The following is a 27969-nucleotide window of genomic DNA, read 5'->3' on the forward strand; positions in this document are numbered from 1 at the left end:
CCGTGCCTTTTATTTAAATGCTATTGTCTCACAATTTTCATCTTTTTAATACCTTGAGCTATTTATTCATTTATTTTTCGAATTAGACTCGCGCGCGATAGATTTATGATTTTCTATCTTGATTTACTTGGCTACAACATCCCTATTTTCTAAATTTGGGTTCTTTGATTTTTTCTCTTTTTTTCCTTTTCACTTTTTGTTCTCCAAAATTTGTTATAGAGTCATTTAAATTCAAATTGGATTTAAAAAGCAAGATGAATTGTAGCATTGGCACATATTTTGCCCTGGTTATACACCTAGTGATGACAATGGACGATTCAAAAATTTAAACAATATGAGTTCTAAACACCGTCTCATAAACATATAAGACTACCATTGTTAGTTTAGTTCCTACATGATCCATTCCTTTAGTTGAGTAATGCTTCACTTCTACTTACTTTGAACATGGACTTCTTCCACTGCGAAACATTTTCCTATTGTGTATGGTTAGAATAGGGCTTGTTCGATTTTGCCATTTAATCGAGACTAGAGAATCACGTCAAGGGTCTGCCTCGTAATGGATCAGGCCAGGACACGAAGATAAGGTAGCACACTCAAGAATCGAGGTGCTCATCGAGGTAGAGGGCAACAACGATCAAGACCAAATATGATTTCGAACGAAGTGCAATAACGGAAAGGCGAGATATCCGTAACCGGTCGAATTTTGAAGCCTTTGGGAACTCTGACGCACTAGGGTCCAAGGTTCTTTGCCACTTTCCCTAATTGCTTAATTGTGCACCCTTTTCCACCTATTGGACAAGCTAATGGGCTTGTGCAAATAGTTGTCTTTCTGGGACTGTTTAGCAGCTCTTGCTACTGGGTCTTATCTATTCTGTGTGTAAATGAAGATCATTTTCTGGGTTTAATTAGCTATGAATTCTGGGCTATGTTGAAGCCTATTGGATATGATGTTGAAGACCCAGCAAGGCTGGGTATTTAGTTGTGTATTTGGGCCTGCTATAGGACTATCTATTGCCATGTAATATTATTATTTTACTCGTTAACCTAGGTCAGTAATAATACTTTGTATAAAAAAATAGAGTGTTAGTAAAAAGGGAATGGGTAGAATTCTAAATCTACATGTTATGGGTATATAACATGCCTATAGGACTTGACAATGTATTTGCTATATGTGTTGTTCGATTATCTGAGCCCTATAGTAATCATGATATTAGGAGAAGCACACACACGCTACTTGTTTAATATTCATACGCTATAGACAACATCAATTGAGCACTTTGCATGACTACTCAGTTATTCACTAGAAAGCATGCCTATAAGATGTATAATATCTGCTGTCAACTTAGAAACCATGCCTATAGGAAATCACACACTTCACTCAACTTTCCCAATACCTGCACATTATTCAAAAGCATGATCGTTGAACTAAATATTTTACCTACTCTTATGTCTACTTCTATCTGATTATTAGATATCATGCTTATAGGGAATGAATGCTAATAACACCCCTTTCAATCAACACAACGCTCAATAGATATCATGCCTATAGGATTTTAATTACTTAAATTCACTACTGCATCACACTATCTATCTAGAAATCTTGCCTATAGGAGCTAAATATGTATAAAAATCAGCTTACACTATCTATCTAGAAAGCCTGCCTATAGGAGCTAAATATGTATAAAAATCAGCTCAAACTGTCTATCTAGAATACATGCCTATAGGAGCTAAATATGTATAAAGTTAGCTCAAACTGTCATCCTTTTGAAAGCATGCCTATAGGAGCAGATTAAGTAATTCTGAATGTCTTCCATGGCTATCACTATTAATCACTACCGACTACTGCATCTAGATATCATGCCTATGGGTTCAAACACTTATAATCTATAATTTTAGTAATTAGTACGCAATATCGGACTCCCTAAAATATATGGGTATTCAGAAAGCATGCCTCTAATATCACCTTACATCTGAAACTGCCTGCATGTTTGAACACCAAGGTCAAATACAAACTATGTCTATAGGATTTAATGACTTTAACTTCCCTCAATTCTGAAATTGTCAAATGCCTAATTTATTTGCGTGCATTTGTTGTTTAAGTGGGGAGGCTAACATGAGCATTTAACTGCTTTTATGTGAAGTCCAACTTATTTGTATGCCACCTAGTTTTCTCATTTTTGAGCAACCTAAGTTAGGTCTAGAACCACCCAAAATATAGGTCCAAACTCCTCCTGGATCGTAGGCATGGGACGTGTAGTGCACATATAAGGTAGGAGTTTTAATTGAACTAGTACGCTTTAGGTAACAACTTAAAGATAGTAATTGGGTAGCAGGAGATGATAGTCTGTGCCCGCTGAATAATACGAGTAACACCCCATCTAGAGGGAGTTATGAAGTATTATTTATGTTGCACAGTGTGATCCTTTATGATAAAAAACTTAGGACCCCCCCCCCCCCCCCCGCTTTCTTTCTTTTACTACTAAGAATCAAAGTATTTGTATCTTCTGTTCAAAACCTGTTTATAATAAACTTCTTAAATTTTTGTGCTCTCTCTTCGTTTATTTGATCACATAGACTAATTCATATAATTCGAGTTTGACTTGGAATCACAGTTGTGGACCTCGAAGAGTACCTAACACCCTCTCGTTGAGGTAATTTTGAGCCCTTACCCGATCTTTGGTGACGCAAACTAGTCAAACAGAGTTATTTGTAAATAGGTGCCCTAACACACCTTAAACTCGTTATGTAGCGATTCTGTCTTTTAACACCTTCGTTTAAAAGAGTTGTCACGAGTCAAAATGCGATTTCGTGAGAAAAAGGGGTGCGACACCTGTTTTTAATCCTAGAGTTCATGGGTTGACAATTCAAGCAAAATGACCAATGGGAATCCAAATGGAACTGGGAAAAGTGTAAACTCTATGGCTCCAACTATACTACTATTCCAACATGGGTAGGTTTACAAAATGATCGTGAAGAATCAAGGCCTAAGGGGAAAAAGACAGCTGAATAACCAAGCAAGTAGACTGTCCGTACTTCGGTAGGGGCAACTCCTTATTTGTTGGTATATGGAACTGAAGCAGTAATACCGGTGGAAGTTGAAATTCCATCCCTTTGGATTATCGCTGAGGCTGAGATTGATGATGACGAGTGGGTCAAAGCTCGGTTGGAGCAGTTGAACCTGATTGATGAAAAGAGATTGGAAGCTGTGTGTCATGGCCAGTTGTATCAAATGAGAATGGCAAGAGCATACAACAAAAAGGTGCGTCCCCGGAAGTTTGAAGTGGGCCAACAAGTGCTGAAACGCATCCTGCCACATCAGGCCGAAGCAAAAGGCAAGTTCGCCCCGAATTGGAAAGGACCATTCATCATAACCAAAGTGTTGTCCAATGGCGCTTTATGTTTAACAGTTATCGAAGGGAAATGCGTCGACATGGCTATCAATTCCGACGCAGTTAAGAGATATTATGTATGATTTCTTTTAATTGTAATTGTTGTTTGTTTGTACTTGGCATTTATCGGAGAATGAAATGACGGAGGCAATTCTTTCTTCTATCCAAACAGTTTAACCTTTGCTTCCCCTTCGAGCCTTATCTATTCTTCCATACCCCTATTTTGGAATCAGTGATGAAAATGAAAGAAAAAGAGATGAAAAAAAAATAATGATAATAAAGACAAAAGGAAGTCACAAGAAAAATAAAGAAATTGGGAACTACATTTGACCTGATTCCTCAAAGAAGGATACGTAGGCGCCTCACGGCTCGGTCATAGTGTAACATAGTGTGCATAAGGTAACATAATGTAACAAAAAAATAAAAATTCCCAAGCAAGAAGAACTGGGGCAGAAGTTTGTGTTTGTAATTTTGGAAAGAAAGTTTGATTCCAAGAGTTGTACTGTTTTACCCATCACGAAAACCCATATTGATGTCCAAAAAAGACCTCCCGATCAGTATGCGAAAAGTGCCAAGTCATGCAAACGGAAGTCGGGGATAGCACCCCGACTCCCGGCAGAGAAGAGGATCATGGACTGGAAATGAATTGATAGCCGAAAAGAATCCCCAGCAGAGAGAGTCATATCGGCAGCACTCCAATCCCCATCTAAAAAATAAAATAAAACGAGAGTGTCTTATCGGTGAAAACCTTCACAGGCACCATAAGGCGACGGGAGTTGAGAGAAATGAGAGAGTCTTATCGGTGAAAACCTTCACATGCACCATAAGGCGACGGGAGTTGAGAGAAATGAGAGAGTCTTATTAGTGAAAACCCCTCGAAGGGCGCTATGAGGCGACAAGGCAAGATTGGCGGAAAGGGTCAGCATTTGGCAAAGAGTTAAGTGCTTGTTTAGACCCAGCAATATGAGGCCATTCGAAAGATTGATTGATACAAATAGACTGGGTTGATTAATCTAGAATGTGCGACATGATCGTTGGGATCGGTTATATCATTCAGATAAGTTCTTTTCTTTCTTTTTCCCAGCATTTGTTCGGAAAGACTTCTTCTTTTTCTATCTTTTGAAATCATCACTTTTCCATTTCTTGGTTTAAAGACTTTACCTCCCCAACAGTTGTTTTTGAAAAGGATTTTCAGAGCTTACTACCAGTTGCCAAAATGGTGCAAAGCAAAATGTGAATAGGACAGGCCAAAGATAAGGCGACAAAGCGAAAAGAAGTTGGTCGCAAGACCAAATAATGAATGGGTCTAGATCCCAAGAGGACAAAATTTCCAGGGGAAGTTGGAGAAAACGGAAAAGCAATAGTTAAAAGGTTATGAGGATTCCCAGCAGATTTACGAGATACGGGAACAACTCCGACAGGTTCTCGACCAAGTTCCGCAATGGTCGGACAACACAGAGCGGGGAAGGAAGAGAAAAGAAAAAATCATCCCTAGCAGGGGTATCATCCTCAGCAAATAATATCATCCCCAGCAAGTTTTGTAACAAAGCAGGGAAAGGAAAAAGGGAAAAACCATCCCCGGCAGGAGTGGCACGACCACTCACCACGTTTTAAACTAACAAATTTTTCTTTGATTTGAAGTAGGGAAAGGAAATATTATTGACATTAGGAAGACAGGGCCACGATGAAGATTATCAAACTGGAGCATGAAATTTTCTCTCATTAAAAAAAAATTCTTGAAACCAGATAGCCACTTAGGGAAGAGGGAAGATAACACAAGTTTTGAAGGAAGTGAAATCCCTAGCAGTATGCGAGAGAAAGAATACAAGTTTTAAAGAAAGCAATCTTGGAAGAAGCAAGATAACCCAAGTTTTAAGGGTAGTGGTCTATGAATCAACATCATCCCCACCATCGTTAAAGGGAGGAAAGTAACTAGTCTTAAAGAAGGAAGATAATTCCCCAGCAGTGTTATTCCCGGCAGGTTTTAGAGAAGTGAAAACACCAGTCGGAGGGAAGTAATTCCAGTGAAAGGAAAACGCCAGCTTTAAAGGAAGTAGTCTGTGAAGAAGGAAAATAACATAGTTGTGAATAAAACACTGGTGTTGTCCCTAGCATTTTTCGGAGGAATAAGACACCAGTTTTGAGGGAAGTAGTTGAAAGAAGATGATTCAAGTTAAAGGAGTCAGGAGCCCGCCTGGAGAATGAAGGTGTTACATTTTAAGAAATTGTTGAAGTCAGGAGCCCACCTGGAGAATGGAGGTGTTACATTTTAAGAAATTATTGAATTCAGGAGCCCGCCTGGAGAATGGAGGTGTTACATTTTAAGTTGTTGTTAAAGTCTCGCCCGCCTGAAGAAAGGAATGGCGATTTATTTTTCGAGGTTGTTGTTGAGGTCAGGAGCCCTCCCCCCTGAAGAACGGAATGGCGATTTATTTTTCAAAGTTGTTGTTGAAGTCTCGCCCGCCTGAAGAAAGGAATGGCGATTTATTTTTCGAGGTTGTTGTTGAGGTCAGGAGCCCGCCAGGAGAATGGAGGTGTTACATTTTAAGTTGTTGTTGAAGTCTCGCCCGCCTAAAGAAAGGAATGATGATTTATTTTTTGAGGTTGTTGTTGAGGTCAGGAGCCCCCCCTAAAGAATGGAATGGCGATTTATTTTTCGAAGTTGTTATTGAGGTCAGGAGCCCCCCTTAAAGAACGGAATGGCAATTTATTTTTCGAAGTTGTTGTTGAAGTCTCGCCCGCCTGAAGAAAAGAACGGCGATTTATTTTTTGAGGTTGTTGTTGAGGTCAGGAGCCCTCCCCCCTGAAGAACGGAATGGTGATTTATTTTTCGAAGTTGTTGTTGAGGTCAGGAGACCCCCCTGAAGAACGGAATGGCGATTTATTTTTTGAAGTTGTTGTTGAAGTCTTGCCTGCCTGAAGAAAGGAATGGCAATTTATTTTTCGAGGTTGTTGTTGAGGTCAGGAGCCTCCCCTGAAGAACGGAATGTCGATTTATTTTTCAAAGTTGTTGTTGAGGTCAGGAGCCCCCTGAAGAACGGAATGGCGATTTATTTTTCGAAGTTGTTATTGAGGTCAGGAGCCCCCCTGAAGAACGGAATGGCGATTTATTTTTCGAAGTTGTTATTGAGGTCAGGAGCCCCCCCCCCTAAAGAACGGAATGGCGATTTATTTTTCGAAGTTGTGATTGAGGTCAGGATCCCCCCCTGAAGAACGGAATGGCGATTTATTTTTTGAAGTTGTTGTTGAAGTCTCGCCCGCCTGAAGAAAGGAATGGCAATTTATTTTTCGAGGTTGTTGTTGAGGTCAGGAGCCCCTCCTGAAGAACGGAATGGCGATTTATTTTTCGAAGTTGTTATTGAGGTCAGAAGCCCCCCCCCTCCCCCGAAGAACGGAATGTCGATTTATTTTTTGAAGTTGTTGTTGAAGTCTCGCCCGCCTGAAGAACGAATGGCTATTTATTTTTCGAGGTTGTTGTTGAGGTCAGGAGCCCCCCCTGAAGAACGGAATGGCGATTTATTTTTCGAAGTTGTTATTGAGGTCAGGAGCCCCCCCTGAAGAACGGAATGGCGATTTATTTTTTGAAGTTGTTGTTGAAGTCTCGCTCGCCTGAAAAAAGGAATGGCGATTTATTTTTTGAGGTTGTTGTTGAGGCAGGAGCCCCCCCTGAAGAACGGAATGGCGATTTACTTTTCGAAGTTGTTATTGAGGTCCGGATCCCCCCCTGAAGAACGGAATGGCGATTTATTTTTCAAAGTTGTTGTTGAAGTCTCGCCCGCCTGAAGAAAGGAATGACGATTTATTTTTCGAGGTTGTTGTTGAGGTCAGGAGCCCCCCCTGAAGAACAGAATGACGATTTATTTTTCGAAGTTGTTATTGAGGTCAGGATCCCCCCCTGAAGAACGGAATGGCAATTTATTTTTCGAAGTTGTTGTTGAGGTCAGGAGCCCCCCTGAAGAACGGAATAGCAATTTATTTTTCGAAGTTGTTGTTGAAGTCTTGCCCGCCTGAAGAAAGGAATGGCGATTTATTTTTCGAGGTTGTTGTTGATGTCAGGAGCCCCCCTTGAAGAACGGAATGATGCTTTATTTTCGAAGTTGTTGTGGAGGTCAGGAGCCCCTCTGAATAATGGAATGGCGATTTACTTTTCGAAGTTGTTGTTGAGGTCAGGAGCTCCGCCTGGAGAATAAAGGTTTTATATTCTAAGAAGTAATTGGGGTTTGAAGTCAGTAAAGCAGCAGGAATACAACAGAAATCCCCAGCGGGAAACAACAAAAATCCCTAGCAGAGGAAGGCAATTCAAGATTCGATGGAAAAATAATGTGAAGCTCCCGAGAAGGAACTAAGCAGTTCGAGATCGGCAGTCAAGGGAGAATACAAGACAGATCAGAAGTAAGAAATACCAGAGGAGTAACCGAGACATCAAAGCAACAAGAGATACAAGAGCACAACTGAAGATTTAGATAAGATTTTATAATTCATAGACTATAGTTTAGTCTAGCTTCTTGTTTTCTTTCAACGTGATGTAATAAGGAGGTCGGCAAGCAGTAATAACAGCATGCAACAGCAGTAACATTGCAGTCCCATGGTAAGCCCAGCTACCAAAACTTCCCAAACTACATTAACATAACCCCCCTTTAGCCAGGGATATGTAGGAAACCTTTGAAGCAAAGGTTCGGTTAAATCTTTTTCAAAAAATGCTTCACACGGAGTACTTCAACGGGCAAAAATCGCTCGTATCCACTCACTTTATCTTTGCACGAAAACTCTTTGTGTTTTCGGACAAAGAGGGGCAGCTGTGAGCACGTGATTTTTACTTCACGGAAATTACTCCAAAAGAAATCGAGAAATAAAGCAAGTTGCCTTCGGGTACAATTTTGAGAATTTGTGTGACATTTTTGGTAATTATTTTGTCCGTAAATATTTACCTTGTTGTAGTTAATTGAAAAATACAAAAATACATGTTGCATGCATATTTAGGATTTAATTATGCATTTAGGAATTAATTAAACCATCATTTGGCTCTAAAAGGAAAATCACAAAAATATGCATTTTATTCTATTTTTTGTCATTGTGTGATTTTATTTTAAGGTTTTAATTTGTGTGTTAATTGTTGTAAGTGTTAATTAATATTTGTGTAGTTTTATTTTTGATTTTACAATTTAATTAGGAATTGCGTTTAAATTAGAAATTAAAGAAGGAAAAGAAAAAGAGTTCAAAAAATGAAGGAATTCAGATGTGGGCTTAAAATTGAGACCAAAAACCAGGCCCAAATCAACTCATTTGAGCCAATCCGGTTAGCTGGTCTCTCAGATGAAGGAAACGACGCTGTATTGGCACTTTCCATCTGGACCGTTGATCAAACAGATCTAACGGTCCAGTTCAGTTCTTTCATTAAACCAAACGACGTCGTATGGTTGTATTTGATCGGGACCGTTCATTACTTTTGATCTAACGGCTCCCAGGCTTTCCCTCATGACCCGACCCACTCCCGTCTGAGATCGACCCAATCCCCACTCAATCAAAACGGCATCGTTCCCTTAAGTGAAGAGATCCTGGCCATCAATCTCACCTAATCTAATGGCCAGGATCCATCCCTCCCCTTCGTATATAAGACCTCATCTCTCACCCCATGCCCCCATAGCCAAATGCCCCCCCCCCTTCCTCACTTCGTCTCTCTCATTTCAGAGACGGAACCTAAGTCAAACCCTAGCAGCCATAGCTCCCCTTCGCCTGAAACCCGGCGGCAACTATGCCGCCGGCCACCTCCTTAACACCATAGATCCACCTTAACACCCTAGTTACGAATCCACTACTCCCTTGGCTCGAATCAATCCCCATCTTCTCGAATCTTCATTTGAAGATTCGAGCCAAAACCCAATCTATGCCAAACCACCCCAAATTCATACTAGTTACTCCCCTAACCTCACTCGTAACCAAACCAAGCTTGGTTTGGTTCGAATCTAACCAAAAACCTTCAAGCCCCAAATCGACTGTATGAACCCTAGAAATCCAGAACCTTGGGGTCTTTCCAATTAAATGAAGGGTTGGGGTCTAATAGACCTTAATCGAGGTGTTCTCAGTTGAGAACACTTCGATTAAAGTCCGTTCGACCTCAAAGAGGTCGAGTCCGGTTCGAGACTGGGTCATTTTTGTTCTTAAGATTCAGAGGTATTTTTCCTTTCCTTCCTTCTGTTCATGTGTTCTATTTGTATCTATTTGCATGTTTTAGCAGTTTGTGTGATTTTTCTACTTTTCTTTTAATTAATTTTGTTCATCTTCAGTAGACCTTTTATTTGGTCATTTTCTGTTATTTGTACCTATCGTGAGTTATGTGTTCGACCATGTTAGAGTTGTCAAATAATTAGTTCATATAGGTATGTTATGCATGAAGGCACTGAAATACTCTGGTAACCTATTTTGTCTAACTTGTTTATTGATTGTTGGCTACCTGTTGTATTTTGTTAGTCGATTGAATAAGTGTCGTCACCTGAATTCACTTGAAAAACTAGAAAAGCATGAGTTGCTCATTTCAGTGTGATTACTAGCCTTTTCCTCTTATCTATGTTAAGACTTGTATCAACATGCATGTTCATTACTGCTTTGATCTTAGCCTGTAATAGCTATTGCATGTTTGCTCATTTGGTTTTGAGTTGGTCAGGATTGGCTCTCAATATGACCAACTCATACCATTTGATTAGCACCCCTTCTGTGTATACGTTTGAATCATTGATTGAACCTAAGTTGAGAATTGGATATAGCTGTAGTAATCTAATAGTTCAACCTGAAATCAGTGTTAAGTGTAAGTTTATATAGGTTGTAACTTCAGACTTCTAAGCTTAGGGTTAGGCAGTAATAACAGGGGGTTGAGTGGAGACCATGTGCTGTCAGGCACGCCTGAATTTAATATTCAGGCTGCCCATATTCTTTGGAATTAAAAAATAATAATAAAATCATACATTTAGTAATGGGGTTCAGGGTATAACATGGGAGGAAATATTTGTTAACAGCATTAGTGCTTGTAAGAGCTGAAGATCTGAAATAGCATGGGCTTAATGATAAAAGGGTAGAAATGCACATGGGGGAATTTTTTGACACTGAGGTTCCAGAGTTTAAAACCAAAATATAGGCTGGATTTTCGGGAGAAAAAAAAGGGAGAAAATAGTTTAAGTGTTAAGGCTGGTTCTTTGATCCTCAGAAGCCAGAGAAAAACAAGAGTGTTGAGGCTGGAGATTTAACCTGAAACTCTAGAGAAATAGAGTGCATATAGGCTGTTCTATTATCTTGCTAAGTCAGTGATAGAGTGAGTGTTTAAGGCTAAGCTTTACATCAAAGAGCTTCAGCTTGTTTTCTTTTTTGAGGGTTCACGATCAGAAAGCCATAGTTTTCTTGCATCTGCCTCTCTTCTGCTTTGACTGTAATTGCTTTGTGGTCCTGCTTGGTTTGAATTTGGTATTTCCTGGGATTTCTGTTGGTTTTCAAGCACTGTTTTATTGAGCTACTGGGATCTTCTCTTGTTTTTAATCTGTTCCTGGGATTTCTGCTACTGTTATTACTGGTTTCACTAGTTTTGCTGTGTTACTGAACCTGCTGTGTTGTTGTGTGTGCGCTACTGTTGCTTCTACTGATATTCCTCTTCTTTGCTTTCCAAATACCAGGTACACAAATTGATACACCGGTTCTTGTAGAATGGAAACTGAAGCATGAATATGAAATGAAGAGTTGAAATTCTGAATTTATCTTAGTTATATTCTGAATTTTAGTTGTATATGTGCATTATTTAGCTTCCTCTAATTAGAATCATGTAGTTGTTTGATATATATAATAGAACATCTGACCGTAGTTTAGTGGACGAACTGTCTATGTATGCTAGTTAAAAAGACTAATGGTGTAGTAGCTCATTAAACAAATAGCCCGTTTCGGAACTTGTAGGAATATTGTTTAGCTAGATTCTATTGGTTAATTTCAGCATGTAAATGGTTTAGTATTAAAATTAGATTGCCAATTTCTTTAATTTGGCAAACTGTGAGCATGTGTAGTATAATGTAACTAGCTAGTAACATGTGAATGAGATGGCCCAGGTCCAGTTTTGTACCATACACGTTGGGCTTGGGCCCGTGTTGGCAACGGACTGCCCTGATTGCATCATTTTCAGATTTTACGAATCATATTCGGAACCCAACTATAATTAACTCGTAATCATGCAAATAAAGTAGGACCTTTTCCTCTTTCATTTTTAGAGACGGACGAAAAATGAAAAAAATAGAAAACCATAGTCGCTTTAGGATATCCTTTTAAAAAAAATGAGGCGTTCCTCGCCAAGTAAATCACAAGCTGTGGGGCCCTCTATACGTGTTTGTAAAGTTGCTTAAACTCCGGGACGGGCCGTTTTAGCAAAATTTCACGGCCTTGCCCAAAATAACACTACGCTAGTCGCTTAGGGTGCGTCTTTAATAAAATTACTTCTTTAAGTACGGGTGTGCATTTATGCAACCCAAATCTAAATCTCAACGGAGTCAAAACGTGTCTATGACCACGGGTACATTGATTGTGACGAGGTCCGAGATATGTTTTCACGACATTGCAATTCTTTGCTAAAAATAACAATAAAAAAAAAGCGGTAAAAAAGTCATAATTCGAACTGAGTACATAATGGTTAAAATCACATAAATAAGCCAAATATAACAGTTGAGCGATCGTGCTAGAACCACGGAACTCGGGAATGTCTGACACCTTCTCCCGGGTTAACAGAATTCCTTATCCAGATTTCTGGTACGCAGACTGTAATTTAGAGTCATTCTTTTCCTCGATTCGGGATTAAAACCAGTGACTTGGGACACCCTAAATCTCCCAAGTGGCGACTCTGAAATAAATAAACAGATCTCGTTCGATTGTCCTTTAATTGGAAAAAACTCCTTCACCCCTTCGCGGGGCGGTAAAAAGGAGGTGTGATAGGCATGAAAATACTGTAAGACCTCGACAGGCATGAAAATACTGTAAGACCTCAACAGGCATGAAAATACTGTAAGACCTCAAAAGGCATGAAAATTTTGTAAGACCTTACTACAGGCATAAACTCAATCACAAAGTTTAGGTTGTATGTCGCATTTGTAAGACTACCGAAAGGGCATACCCTCGATGTAGACGCCTAAACTACCACACTCGGGATCAAAAATGGCTCCGGTCAAACACAAATGAATAAGGTCATGCGGCTGCACCAACCAAATTAACGTGACTCGGGGATGCCCGACCGTCTTTATAAAATCATAGGCCATTACTTTGAATCTACTTCGAAAAGAACTGGTTAAACAGGCTACCCTCGATAAGCAAAAGATCTTCAACCATGTTAGCTCCAAATCACAAGGCTTCGAGCTACTCAGCCTACGAGCTAAACCTTTTGAGGTGCTTGAACATCGCCGCAAACGACTTGAAATCGAGGTTCTTCCCGAACCGACGACGGGTTAGGCAAAATCTTTTTGAAAAGTCCTTAACGAGAGGAAGACAAAGCCTACATATGCCTAAGGGAAAAGAATAAGAGCCATTGTCGCCAGCATAACGAGCCTCTAGGCCACATACTTAAAGGTCACAACGACCACAAGCGTAAGAGCCATTGTCGCCAGCTGAAAATTTGAAAGCTTAAGGGTCAAAGTGAGCTCAAGTCGTAACCCGATTTTGAGATCGGATCTAAAATAGTTAACTATACATGCCTAAGGGCATAGCTTAAGAGCCATCATCGCCAGCTTCATGAGCCTCAGGGCCACATACATAAAAGGCCGCATCGACCGAATGCGTAAGAGCCCCCGGGCCTGCCTGATGAGACCCGAAGTTGTATTATGAATCTAAGGGTTCCTACCAACTACGAAACCAGTCCATATGGTCAGAAGCGAAGTAGAAAGGGGTACATAAGCAATAAAGCTTCATGTTCTCTCCTATTTACATACATGAAAAAGTGCATCCTCCATCTACAAACGCGCTCTAGAAATATCACATACAAGATCGCAAAGTCTACACCCCACCCCTGAGGGATACAGCCTATAAGCCTCATCTTCGCTCTCCTCAGTGCCGGACAGGAATGACCGAGCGACATGCTCATCCGCCCTAGCTCGCGCCAGCTCTTCCGGGAGAACAAAGCCCCTAGCGCCAATCTCCTCAAGTACCCTTCTTCGGGATCTACAACGAGTATATTATTTGATCCTCTCTTCATGATCGAGGACCCTCTTCAACTCGGCTTGGGCATTGGTAGCATCCTTCAAATAAATTGCCATCTCCTGATCGTCCTTAGTCCGACTCAGTGCTGCTTCAGCCCGAGCATCAACGATCTCAGCCCCGACCTTCTAAAATTCCGACTCGAGCTTCGTGATCATATCCTCTTGAACTGAAGCGTTGTCACAAGCAAGCGGAGTTGGATCTCGAAGGCAGGAACTTTAGCCAAGGCACCCTCCTTCTCTGAAGCTTGAGCCTACACTTGAGCTATCAGCTCGCCACAGTCATTCCAAACTCGATCGGCTTCACTCCTAAGGCGCACTAGAGCCTCCATCTTTTTTTGCAACTGGGATAAGCAAAAAGTTAACCCAAAAGGTTAAAAAGCGAAATGCATACCAAGAGAAATTACCTGCTCTATCAAATAGCTCTCGTAATTTGAGCTCTGGTATGCCTCATATCGCCAGTGTGTCAACTCAACTTCCTTCTCCTCGGAAAGGAGCCTAAGGGACCTATCCTCATCCAGAGCTTTCCAGAGAGTAGCCCCATGAAAGAGCAGCTCATACTTAAGCCTACCAAAGGCCTGCAGAAGAAAAACTTGATAAGGAAGGGAAGACGCGAGATGCGGAAGGCCTGTGCCAAAACGCACCACAAAGTGAAGCCGGCAGACTTCCTCAAAGGTCGAGCACACCTCTGTCAATCTAGCCCCCTCGTCCCTAGAAGAACCAACCTCGGTCAAAGCATGATCGCTCGAGGGAACTTCCTTTCCAAGGCCAAAAACTTTGGGTACCGCAGGCTCGGGCGATGCCTCCTTCTCAAAAACTCGGCCCCGTTTTGCCCTGCTAAAAACTCCATCGCACTGCAAATGCATACCCCGTTTATCACTATTGTCCTTTGGCTCGTAAGCTGGCAACTCCTCCCCCTCTCTCGAGGAGCACAGCCTCGTCCTTGGGGACCCTCTGATACCTACGACGGCAAGATTAGTACATGAAAAGGGGAAAATACCTTCCTAGATGTACGAAAGACGAGGTAAAAGCAGTGTACGCACGTACCATGGAATTTTGCTTCCCATCTTCCCCAAGACATAGCTCGCCACCTACGCTCGTCACAAGTCGAATGGGTTGCCAGCTTCCGGATCTAGCCGGGCAGATCAAGAACTTCGCCCGGCGCCCATGAAATTGCTACAGAAAAGAAGGAAACACGATTACTAAACTAGCTCTCACCATGAGCGAATATGAGAAAGCACGAGACGCTCCACTCACGCGTGCAATTCCATTCCTCGGGGAATGGCATAAGTTCCACAGGGATAACGTTAGTTTTCTGAACCTGAACAAATCGACTAATCCACTCTCGATCATCATCTTCCTCATCATCAATAACAAAAGGTATAGACGAACGGCACCGCAAGGTTAGAATACCTTGATGATGAAAGGGCTGGTATAGCCTAACAAGGTGATTGATCGTTAATTCAAGCCTTGCTTTCTCCGCAAAGAACATTATCATCAACAATATTCACCAAAACGATGGATGTATCTGTGCCAAAGTAACCCAGTACTTTAAACAAAAATCGAGCATGACCCTATCAAGGGGGACTAGTGCGAAAGGGTACAAGCACACGTTCAGGAATCCATCGGCGAGGTCTGTGATAACCTTATTCGGGGGAAACGCTTGCAACGCTACCCCCTCGCCCCATCCGCAGTCTCTCCTCACTGTCTCCAGATGCTCCTCTCTTATCGAAGACATAGTCTTTAGAGTAAACTCTCGTGGATCCTGAGCACTGGGAGTGGAATTCTCCCCTCTCTACCGGGCAGACCCTGAAGTTGCAGTCATGGTTATGGTGGAACTAGCAAACTGAAGCGGGAACTTACGCGAACGCTTTGTCACTAAGGTAATGAGGGACTCGATGCCAAATAGAAGGATAGCTATCTAGAATAATGGGATCTTCTAAGAAGCGGGAGCAACCCCATATATGTGTGGGGAAACAGTAACGATTCGCCTACCTAAGACAGGCCTCGGGAGGCCAACGGCTTCGATACGGGTTCCGAGATGGTAGCCGACCTCGAGGTTTCCTCGCAAGAAGAAAAATAAGCTCTTCGAGCTCCATCTATGAGGGCTCGACCTCAGGAAGTCGCCTAAATATGAGTAACCCCTCCTCAAAGACCTGCCTACAACGCCTTAAAAGGTTATCTACATAAAGTTCAAAGTGAACCTCCGAGTACCCAAAGTTGGCATTCACTTAGAGGCCGCTCTCAAAGTTTCAAGGTTCGGTGCTCTATTTCCATGAGGCTCGAGGGTCCCGATGACCCGAGTTCATCGGACCGCTTCAGGATTGATCCAAAGAATGACGATGAGCTCAGAAAGGATCCATTTCTATCAACCAGAGACCGAAAAGAATGCTCGCACCCAAGTTGAATATTGACAATCGTCAATAGAGACATACATCCAATACCCCCGCAAATGCACAAGAATATACAAGAATATGGCAAATATCAAAAGCAGAAGTAAATAAGATGTCTTTTTATTTCATAAATATTGGCTTACAATGGCCCTCGAGGGGTCCTTACATACAATTAGAAAAGCCCACAAGAGGCCCTTAAACAGAAACAAGGAAATAAAAGGGTATACACTCATATAGTGAAAACCTAAGAACCTAGTCCATCCTTGAAGGTTCATCTCCGGTATCAGCATCTCCTAGCGCCGCATCCTCGAAGACAACTCCTTCGATTGCCATCTCCTCTATGTTCCCAGCTCAATCCCGCAGAATGTCCTCGCCAAGGGAGAAGATGAAGAAGAGGAAAGGGGGGGATGCAGAAGAAGCAAAAAAAAGAGACATAGCCCGCTGAAGCCAAAGGTTGAAGATTCGGCGGGCCCCAGCCCCAACAGCTGGTTGTGCCATTTATCCCTCAGGAAAGGAAAACCCCAAGGGATGAAGTGCCACACCAGACCAGGGTAAGAGAATGAGCAGCGATGTATAGTCCGAATAGCTTTCTAAAAAAGGGGAAAGTCAATTCCCTGTCTATGGTCATCTTGAGACGATAAGGATAGTAACAGCAATCATAACAACCTCGACAGCAACGACAAGACTGTATAATCTCTCTTGACAAAGGGAAGCTCAAGCAAAGGGTGATCACCCGGTCAGTGGGAATACAGCCAAACGACCTTAAGGCCATGAACTTCAGATATGGTGATTAACAATATAGATCAAGGCTAGAGTAAAATAGGGGGTTCCCAAGGCACACGCCTGAGTTTGACAAAGCCAACCTACCCGGAGCCTTTATCAAGGTGTCACATCTAGTCGTCCCATCACCATGCCTTTACAATTAATACATTTTGTACTATGTTGGATCCCCCCCCCCCTTATAAAGGGGATCCTCATCACTTTGTAAGGGGCGGCCATTGCTCCAACTATTCTACACAAGATCAATGACAATTCTCTCTCTCTCTCTCTTTTCTCTAACTTACTGCTTGAGACTACCGCTTTCATTTATTGCTTTCGTACTTTTTCTTCATTTATTGCTTTATATCATCGAAAAGCGCCTCCTTTAATTATATTCTAACTGTTAGTCACTTCCTGGTTACCCCTAATAGCTCGAGCTCAAGCCCAGGCATCGACCTTGAGGCCTTTCATCGGTTAGCCCAAGGCCCGGATAGCCAACTCATCAGTTTGATTGTAATGCTGTTTTAGCTCGCATTTCACCTTTATCTTCACATATCTAGCATCCGCTGCTATAAGCAACTAGCATAGAAATAGATCACGTATTTTTAGAGTCTCATTAACAAATTTAATTATTATTACCATTTTCACGGTAAACATAATTCACACACAAGGGAAAAGCTCGGAAATTCTAAGCACATAGATTGCTAATTATATGAATTGGCACAACAATCTTTATTCAATTTCTTTGACATGAGTTCTTAACCTTTCTCAAGACATATTCCACATTGTTGAACATATTCTCATAGGAAGATAAGATAGGATAAGCATTTGGAACATATATTGAACACATATTCTACCACACAACATATTTAGGATAGTCAATTATAGTGTGCTCAATTTGGGGACTTACACCAACTCCAAGGACACCAGGGGATTTTGATTCTAACAAGAAAGATGTTTAGCCATACATACCGAAATTGAGCTTTTCTTAATTCCTACAATATCCCGGAATGTTCGCAACTTCAATCTATTTAAGCAATGTAGCACAATTGAACCCATAATTAGGAAAGTGGTCATAATCTTAGCTCACTTGAGCATTTTATCAAGCATTATGTGTTCATTAAGGTTTGACATCCTTTTTTATGCAAGATTACACCAACCCATTCCCCATGCCTCTCTATTTTTGATTTTTAATTTCCCCATACCTTCTAAGAACACATGCATGTAATGTAATCACCCGTATCCCCACGAATTACCCCACTTATGACCCCTTACAGCTATGTTTGAATTTTAAGAGCTGAGGTGATGAAGCCTTACCTCCTAGGATGAAGATTTAGGTGCCTTACTTGAATATCTTCAAAGTTTAAACAAGAATTTATGGAGCATATTTTGATGAAGGACATTTTCTCTCTCTTAGACCCTCTTTCTCACTCTAAAAGTACCAGGAAATAGGCTCAAAATGAGCCATTGCATAAGTTATAACGACATGGGATCAGGTTTAAAAATTAAAAATATGAGCCCCGACTCAGATCTGTGGTTGCATATACGATCGCATAACAGTTATGCGGTCCGCAATGTGATCGCGAAAAGTCGCTCTTAGGCTGATCTCTATGCATCGATCTGCGACTATTATGCGGTCCGTAGACCTGTTATGTGGTCACATAATGCACCACAGAATCTCCCTTTGCAAAAATCTAAGAAAGATTATGCGATCAATGTGCGGCCTACAAAGTGGATATGCAATCGCATAATAGGCCGCAAAAATGACCTCAAAATTGGCCAAAAGACTGCCTCACTCTGCGACAAATATGCGGCCCGCAGAATGATTATGCGGCTGCATAATGGGCCACAAAAAGGTATACCTCTGCGAACAATATCTAACACATAACTCTAATGTGGCACCATGATATTCCGATTTTTAGGAAGTTTTTTTTACAAGGCCTTACATCCTCCCCCCTTAAGATAATTCGTCCTCGAATGAGGCCCAAGGTTCACTTATTATTACCTTATGCAACTCAGTTCTCACACCACATACCAACAACCCCAGATTTGGCTAACTCCCTAATTTTCCAGAAATCTCGCCAGAGTTTCCTTTATAACTAGGCTTATCCACCTGTCAGAGACTCCCAGAAACACAACCTAATAACATATACAAAAACCCACTGACATAATATATATAACTCTTATCAACACCAACCATGGCATCATAGGCAATATATAATCCAAGCGAAACACCTTTACATAGTCTAACCAAGTGATACAAAGTTTGTAGGAGTCAAATTCTTAGAAAATATTACATGGCTATACAAACAAATGAGAGTACTTCTTTTTCATTTCTTCCTCAGTTTCCCAAGTGGCTTCTTCAACCTGCTGGTTTCGCCATAGCACTTTCACAGAGGCAAACTCAACTTCTGGACTAGCCTATAGAGAATGGAAAATGGAATCTCTTCATATGACAGCTCTTTATTGACCACAATAGTTTCAACCGACACAATAGCGGACGGGTCTCCCACTACCTTCTTCAACATAGACACATGGAATACCAGGTGTACCAATGACACTCGGGTGGTAGCTCGAGCTTGTATGCCACTTGACCGATCCTTTGAATGATTTTATATGGCCCGATATAGCTCCGACTCAATTTCACTTTCTTTTCGAACCATGTAATACCCTTCATAGAGAGACCTTCAAGAACACCCAATCATCTTACTTGAACTCTAAGTCTCTATGACGAACATCTGAATAGGATTTTTGAGGACTCTGAGAAGTTTTCACCCGCTCCTTTATGATCTTAACCTTGTCCATACCTTGATGTACGAGGTCTGGTCCTATCAATTCAGCCTATCAAACTTCGAACCATCCTATAGGAGATCTACACCTCCTCCCATATAATGCCTCGAATGGTGCCATCTGTATACTAGCATGGAAGCTATCATTATAAGCAAACTCTATGAGTGGCAAATGATCATTTTTAAATCAAGAACACCAGCATGCAACATGTCCTTGGGCATCTGAATAGGCCGCTCTGCTTGCCCATTAGTTTGTGGATGGAAGGTTGTGCTAAGATTTACCTGCATATCCAAACCTTGCTGAAATTTCTTCCAAACGTTAGCTGTGAACTGAGCCCCTCAATCCAAATGATGGATACTAGAGTGCCATGAAGCCTGACTATTTCCTTGATGTACAACTGAGCATATTGTTCTGCTGTGTCGGTAGATTTGACTGGCAAAAAATGTGTTGATTTTGTGAGTCGGTCCACAATAACCCAAATGGAGTCAAACTTGCGCGGAGTGTGCGGTAACCCTACTATAAAATCCATATTAACCATCTCTCATTTCCACATTGGAATTTCTATGCTTTGCGCTAACCCACCAAGACATTGATGTTCGGTCTTCACTTGATAACAATTCGGAAACCTTGCCACATAGTCCGCACATTCCTTTTCATGTCATTCTACCAATAGATTTCCGTGAGGTCATGATATATTTTTGTAGAATATCTGGAACACATAATCGCCCTCGGTACCATAGTGTACCATCATCCATGCCAAGAGACAAAGTTGTGGTTTTGTGCTTATTAATCCTTTCCTTTAGCTATACCATCAATGGATCATTGTATTGCTTTTCTTTGACTTCTGCCACAAGCGATGACTCAGCCCTATTCTGCACAATTACTCCTCCTTTATTAGAGTCCGCAAGATGAACTCCCAAACTAGCCAACTGGTGAACCTCCCTGGCCAACTGCCTTTGAGACGCCTCCAAGTGAGCCAAACTTCCCATAGATTTCTGGCTAAGAGCATCCGCCATAATGTTGGCCTTTCCCGGTGATATAGAATATCGATGTCGTAGTATTTGAGTAACTCAAGCCATCTTCTCTGCCTCAAGTTCAACTCCTTTTATTTCAACATATATTGAAAGCTCTTGTGGTCCGTAAATACATTTATATGGACCCCATACAAATAATGATGCCAAATCTTTAATGTGAAAATCACCACCGCAACCTCCAAGTCATGTGTTGGGTAGTTCTTTTCATGATTCTTGAGTTGTCTAGAAACATAAGTTATGACCTTGCCATGTTGCATCAACACACACCCAAGCCCGGTTCTTGAAGCATCACAATATACCACAAACCCATTTGTACCCTCTGGTAGGGTCAATACCAGTGCAGTAGTCAATCTTGATTTCAATTCCTGGACGTGGCACCATGATATTCCAATTTTTATGAAGAATTTTTTTACTGGGCCTTACAAGCATCTTGATAGATCCCCTAAGATCCCCATCAAAAATACCAGAACAGGAAGCTAGGGCTGGAGGTGGAACAAGAATATCGATGGGAGGGATCGTTGCACTCTCAGTAGATATGGGAACTGGTGCAATCTATTCTGGTGTAGAAAAATCAGGCAATGTAATAGTCGGGGGATTATCCTCACCCGCATCATCAAGTAGAGAATCAACGCCACTCGTGGGGTGGCATTGGCTTCTTGTCCAGGTCTCGCTTTCTTCTTAGGTTCCATTTACTGAAAGTTAGAATAATGAACGAATTAGAGGAGAACAATCTCACATTCAGCTCTATCGCATGATATAGATCAACAAAGAAGGGTATTATTCCTAAATGTCCAAGTAGCCCCCTAATTATAGATGTGGTTGACAACACACCAATAAAAGGGCTTTACTAGACACGACTCTGAGATATCCTAGGACACTTTAAAACCTTTGGCTCTGATACCAAGTTTGTCACGCCCCAATTTCAAGGAGTGCGACCGGCGCTAAACCGAGTGGACCTGATCGAGCAAGCCTGTTAGACACTTTCTACCCAACCCACTTATGACCAAGAAAAGGCGCAGTTTCCATTAGTTTAAATAATAGAAGGGTCATATATTTACAACATTACTATTTCATTTCATTTTACTACACCATTGTTATGTTTTCAAAATACATACACTTTATAATCTAGTGGAACAAGAGTCCAAAACACATCATAATCCACCTGACCTTTCTAGCACCCATACACAACCCATATAAATGTCTACGGAGCTCTAAAGAAAAGTTATGATAATGTCGGTAACAAGGCTCCGGCTATACCTCAAAACGTAGTAAACATATAAACAAAAGATGCACTATATGACCCCGATATGAAATGAGGCTCACCAAGTCTGCTGGAAAGATGATGATGATGCACCACTATCTGGGATCAACATTGCATGTTATGGAACCACCTACATCTATTTAAAGATGTAGCACCACCGGCAAAAGGGGACGTTAGTACTATCGAATAGTACTAGTATGTAAAGCTAACACACCATCTTAATAGAATGAAAAATGAAACAAATGGGAACAGTCATGAAGTACAATAAGAGCTTCAAATAATACTAAAACATCAAGTATAGATCACATAAGTTCTCAAGTCAATTTCCATCTTAATAGATTGGTAATCTTTAGTGCCATGTGCCACGATCCACAGTACCACTGTGTTCTTACACGGAATCCGATCTCGAGTCGATCCACTAGGTCATCTCATTTGATACATCAACCATATCCACAATTTAAATCATCATTTCCAGCACAATTACCACCATGTGTGCCGCATGGCGTCCGATCACTGCCTGATCGGCTAGGCCATCTCACTTGAGATATCACCCTTTCAATCATTCATCTCCCTTCATATTTCTTTCCCATATTTCAATATGTTGGTACAAGTGGCCTCGTTTATTAAGTCGTTCTTGGCGTTTAGCTGTATTTACAATTCAAGTTTCCCTTTTTCCACATTCAACATTATTATCATATCAGTAGCAACAAGATCTTTCATTCAAGACTTAATTACATAAGGGAGTGATTTAGATTCTAGAGCAGATAGAGGCCTTTCACACAATTTGACATAATAATCTTTATTCAAAATTGACTTGAAGTCAAAGATATGTAGCACATATTCAATATCTTTATCACATTCCTAAATTATAAGATAACACGATGAAAGCATAGGAACACATATTTCACCTATATCCATCAACACAAGAACATTTGGAATGAAAAGTTCTATATGATCAATTTGGGACTTACACCGATTACATGAACACCAAGGGTTCAATTTTAAGAAGAGGGGTTTTTAGCCATACATAACTCAATTGAGCTTTCCTTAATTTCTACAATAATTCTGGAACCCTTAGCACCTTCAATCTATTTTAGGAGTATAACAAGTTGAATAAAAAATTAGAAGGATGATCAAGATTCTAGCTCATTTGAGCACATAATCAAACACTAGGTGTGCATTATATTCTTAAGACCTTTTGTGAAAGATTCCATCATCCCACACCCCATTATTCACCATTTTTAGCTCACTATCTTCCTACACTCTTTTATAACATATGTACGCAAGACAATCACTCTCATCCCTATGAATTACCTTTCTAGTGGCCCATTCTAGTTGCATGTTGATATTAAGAATTTTGGTGATAGAATCTTACCTCTTAGGAAGAAGACCTAGGTGCATCTCTTGACAATCTTCAAGGTCTAAACAAGAAATGAGGTGTAATTTTGATGAAGAACACTTGCTCCCTCTAAGACTCCCTTTCTCACTCTAAAATTACCAGAAAATGGGCTAAAAATGAAGTATGGCATGAGATATATCAACATAGGATCTGGTCTAAAAAGTAGAAATTTGGTGGCTGACATGGATCTACGGTCACATATGTGAACGTATAATGGCTATGCGGTCCGCAAAATGATCGTCAAAAGTGTCCCTCATGGACCAGAATTTTTTGCTTCACTCTACGACCATTATGTGGTCCGCAGACCTATTCTACGGTCACATAATGCGCTGCAGAACCTCCCTTCACAAAATTTCAAGGACGATTATGCGGCTAAAGTACGGCCCTGGAAGTGGTTATGCGGGCAAATAATTGACCGCGAAACTGACCTCAAAATTTCCTAAAAAGACTACCTCACTTTGAGGTCATTCTGCGACCTATAGAGTGATTACGCGGCCGCATAATGGTCCGCAGAAATGCACACTTCTGCAAAATATTTTCCTTTAACTCTGTAGTGTATTGTTCAATCAAAAAAGTCATAGGCTGGGACAGGGTCCTGACATACCAATCAATAAATTCTAAATTATACTAACCAAATGAGCAATTCCGGAGCAAATGGAGCATACCAACATCTTTAGCTGAGCTAATAGCCTACTTGGAAGACTCTCAACCCGTCTATTGGGACCTTCGGGCATGAAACACCGTCCCCAGGAAAAAAGGATGTTAGTACAAATAATGTATCGACTATGTAAGGAATGAAAAACAGTAAACAATAGACATGAGAGAAACATGGAGTAAAAGACTCAACATGTATATCTGAATAGATCTCTGAATCATTTAATATTATAATTCCATGCATATGCGTATAAATGTCATACCATGCATGGGTATATACATTCATAACATCATCAAGCCTCTGAGGGCATCCCATCATATTATCTCGGCCACTATGGGCTAACTTTTTCCCATATCCCATATATATATATATATATATATATATATATATATAGAGAGAGAGAGAGAGAGAGAGACACGTATATAACGACATCTGGTCATGGATCAATGTACATATATAAATGAATGCAATGCATGAGAAGTACGCCAATAAAATCTCTGGGAATTTCATAAGACTATTATGCCTTTGATTAATGTCAACTTTATCAACCTACATATTTTATGAGACCCATGAACAGATGATAGAATAATAGGACACATGGGGAATCAAGAACATAAGCATTTATACCATTTTCTATGAATAGAGTCATTTATGGAAGTTGTGTATTTGCTTGTTTCGTTTGTGTGGTATGGATCATGCCAAAAGGAAATAAGGGATAGCCTTAACATACCTGAGCGGATTCTCTTGACAATCCCTTTAACACACGTCAATTGCGCCAAATCATGTAACGGCGGATCGAAGTAGGGGAAAATCCGTACGATATTCTTGAGAAAGATTGCATCGTACTCCCTTAGAATCGCAAAATCCCGTTGCTATAACATTACAAAGTCTCATTTGAGTGAGAGATTGAAGCAACTCACGTTGCTAATAAAGTTCACCTTGCTGAAGCCTTTCACATAGATGTAATACATCTTTAGTTTGAGTTTAGAGATGGATTTTAAGTCTTGGTGGTGTGGGCCCCACCTTCCAAGACTTGGTGTCACATATCTTCTTTAAAATGTGCAACCTTTCCGTTTAATTCAAGAGTCATTATATGGCATAGTGCGCTGCCATGTTTGGGAACTTGATCAAACTTATCCAAAAATTTTGATTAATAGCTAATCTCTTGATTAACTTATTAATCTCCCATCAACCAATAATTAACCATTTACCCACATAATTAAGAATTATCTCAAATTACTCAAAATACCACTCACATTTAATACACCTTATACAACTTACTATCATGGTCATGTGATACCTTGTATGGCACTAGTCCATAAATACGGGGTATTGTAGTTTGGACCATATTTTATCTCAAAATGTCAAACTTCGACAAAATTCAATTTTTTCGATTCGCTTCTCTCACCTTCACGAATTTACTTATCACTTGTTTGAAATAGGGTAATACTTATAATCTCAAAATAATATCATTCCAGAGCTTTCATCAATTTACTTATGGCATACTTTCACGTATGAAAATATGGGGTGTAACAACCGTGGTACAAAGAAAACCAAGGATATCTCCACCAAAGTAAAACATACTATTTTAAAAAAAATAAGAAGCTAATAAACATCAAGTCATTAAAACATACTATATATAAAAGCAAAAATTCAAGAAGCTAGTAAACAACTAATATAACACATCACATGAAAACAAAATAAAATCACATGAAAACAAACAAAATACTAATCTACCATATCCACAGTTATACAAGATCAAAAGTTATACATGAAGCCACCCCCAACTAGAGATGTTGCAATGTACCGAATGCAACTAAATACAATAGAGTAAAATGGTGGAATGTGCTCCCTGAATACTTCATCAAGTGCTCTCGGCGCTATCTGAATCAGTCTTATCCTCCTCTTCTTCTTCCTCGGACCAATGAACTGGAGCATCATCAATATCTTTTGACTCGGTCGATGGCACTGGCTCTTGAGGCTTTAGAACTTTCCATAGCCCCTTCACACCCTTCCACATACGGGTGAAGAATTTATCTTTCTTCTTATCCTTTTTCTTCATCCTGGTTTGTTCATTTGCCAGCTTGTCATGGGGAGTGCTCAAAGTACCGTGAGCTATGGCCAAATCAGTATATGCCTTCTCCAGCTTCTTAAGGTGATCACCTCTACTTCTTCTGATCATCAATATACTTTTGAAATTCATTCTTTGAAATGAATGTAGAGGGTCCCTCGGATGTTTCTCCAGGTTCCTTTGGAAGGCCAGCTACTAGGTCACGAATTAGCTGCATTTCCTCGGAAAGCATAGCAAATGAATCTCCTGCAGAAGATGATGGTTGGCTACCTTGGTTGGTTTGAGAAGAAGATTACAACTTTCTCTTTTTGCTTTTGATGGCGCCGCCCTCTCTTATTCTCTTTACTGAATTGATAGGCTTCCCCGACTCTATCCAGTTGTCTCCCGGATCCTCCTTAACCCCAGCAAATTGGCACAACTAAGTGATAAGAGATGGGAATATCAATGATGTACCATTCTGAAGTCGATACTCCCTCAGTTCATTGATGAAAATCCCACCAACATTGAGCTGAATACCATCAAGAATGAAGACTATCATTTGAGCTCTCATTACCGATATATTCCATATATTCGATATAGGAGAGATGCGACTATATATGATGGCCAGCCATATCTTTGCTTCAGCAGCAAATTCTTTGGACGTGATCCCTCTCTTTTCAGTTGCCCATGGAACATCCACACCGGGCATAATTTGGAGATCAACCACTCCCCTGAAGAACAATCTTTGTCATGGAATGGGACCGTGTCATGGACTTGTAGGTGATAGACTTGGTTCACAGGTTCAACTTCGAAATGCACCATTTTGCTGCGAATCCTCATATTTGGCTTCTTTAACCTGATGGCTGGAAGATTCGCATAGAACTCTCTCACCCATTGCTCATTGGATCTACAAGGTTGAAGGGCAAAACAGGTCTATCCCATATCTACAAGCCTCTGATGGGACTCGGGAAGACGTTAAGGGACCTTATCCAGCATTATACCACTTTCCGGTACCACTTTCTTCGAAATCAGCTCAACATAGATTCCTGACATTCCAATGACAATAATCGGCATTGGTCATAGTTATCCTCCATTTTCAAAGCGTTGTCATTTGTGGATTCGTCGGAGTTAGAGCTCATTTTCAGCTTACGATACATGTAAACAAAGGATTGGAGTGAAAACATGGTATGGCTATAAAAAAATTGTAAAATGATTCAAATATGGTCAAGAAATGATTGGATAGTCGAAACCCAGCCTTAGAAAACATTTTAGGATTTTCAAATTTGCAGGGGTCTGCTCTGTGATGCCGCAATTGCGACATTTTCTTCGCAATTGCGAAGGCGACAAAATTACCAGAGTTCGCAATTGCGAGCTCATCTTCGTAAATGTGAAGACTACCAGGTTTGACTTTCTTCCCAATTGTGATATCATCGTCCCTAACCAACTTCTTTTAGAGAACATTCCTAAGCCCTAAAAATTTTGAACAAAAGCACACTTTATGTAATGACCCGACCGGCCATTTTGGGCTATAGTGCATCATTCAGTGGTTTGAGGCCATGAGCAGCTTCACTTCGGATATTATGACTTGTACGCATGGTCGGAATTGGAATTTGGGAAGTTTAGAGTTGATTTGGAAAGAAATACTCATTTCGGAAGCCTTAAGTTGGAAGAATTGACTAAGGTTGGATTTTTGGGTAAACATCAGTGGAAACGGGATTTGGAAGTTCCAACGGTTTGTATGATAATTTTGGACTTGGGCGTATGTCCGGATCAGGTTTTGGATGACCTGGGAGCGTTTCGACGCCTATTGTGGAAGTCAGCACTTTGGAAGAATTTCAAGAATTTGTGGTGGAGGTGTATTTTATGTTATAAATATCTGTTTGGGATTCCGAGTCTAGGGATAGCTCTATGTGGTGATTATAGTATTGGCATTGGTAGAATTAGAGGTCTGTAGGTCATTTTGGGGTCATTTGGTGAAAGTTAAGAATTTGAAGGTTTTTAAGAAATTTGATCGGAAGTGAACTTTTTAATATC

This window comes from Nicotiana sylvestris, chromosome 7 (assembly GCF_000393655.2).
Source record: "Nicotiana sylvestris chromosome 7, ASM39365v2, whole genome shotgun sequence".
NCBI lineage: Eukaryota > Viridiplantae > Streptophyta > Magnoliopsida > Solanales > Solanaceae > Nicotiana > Nicotiana sylvestris.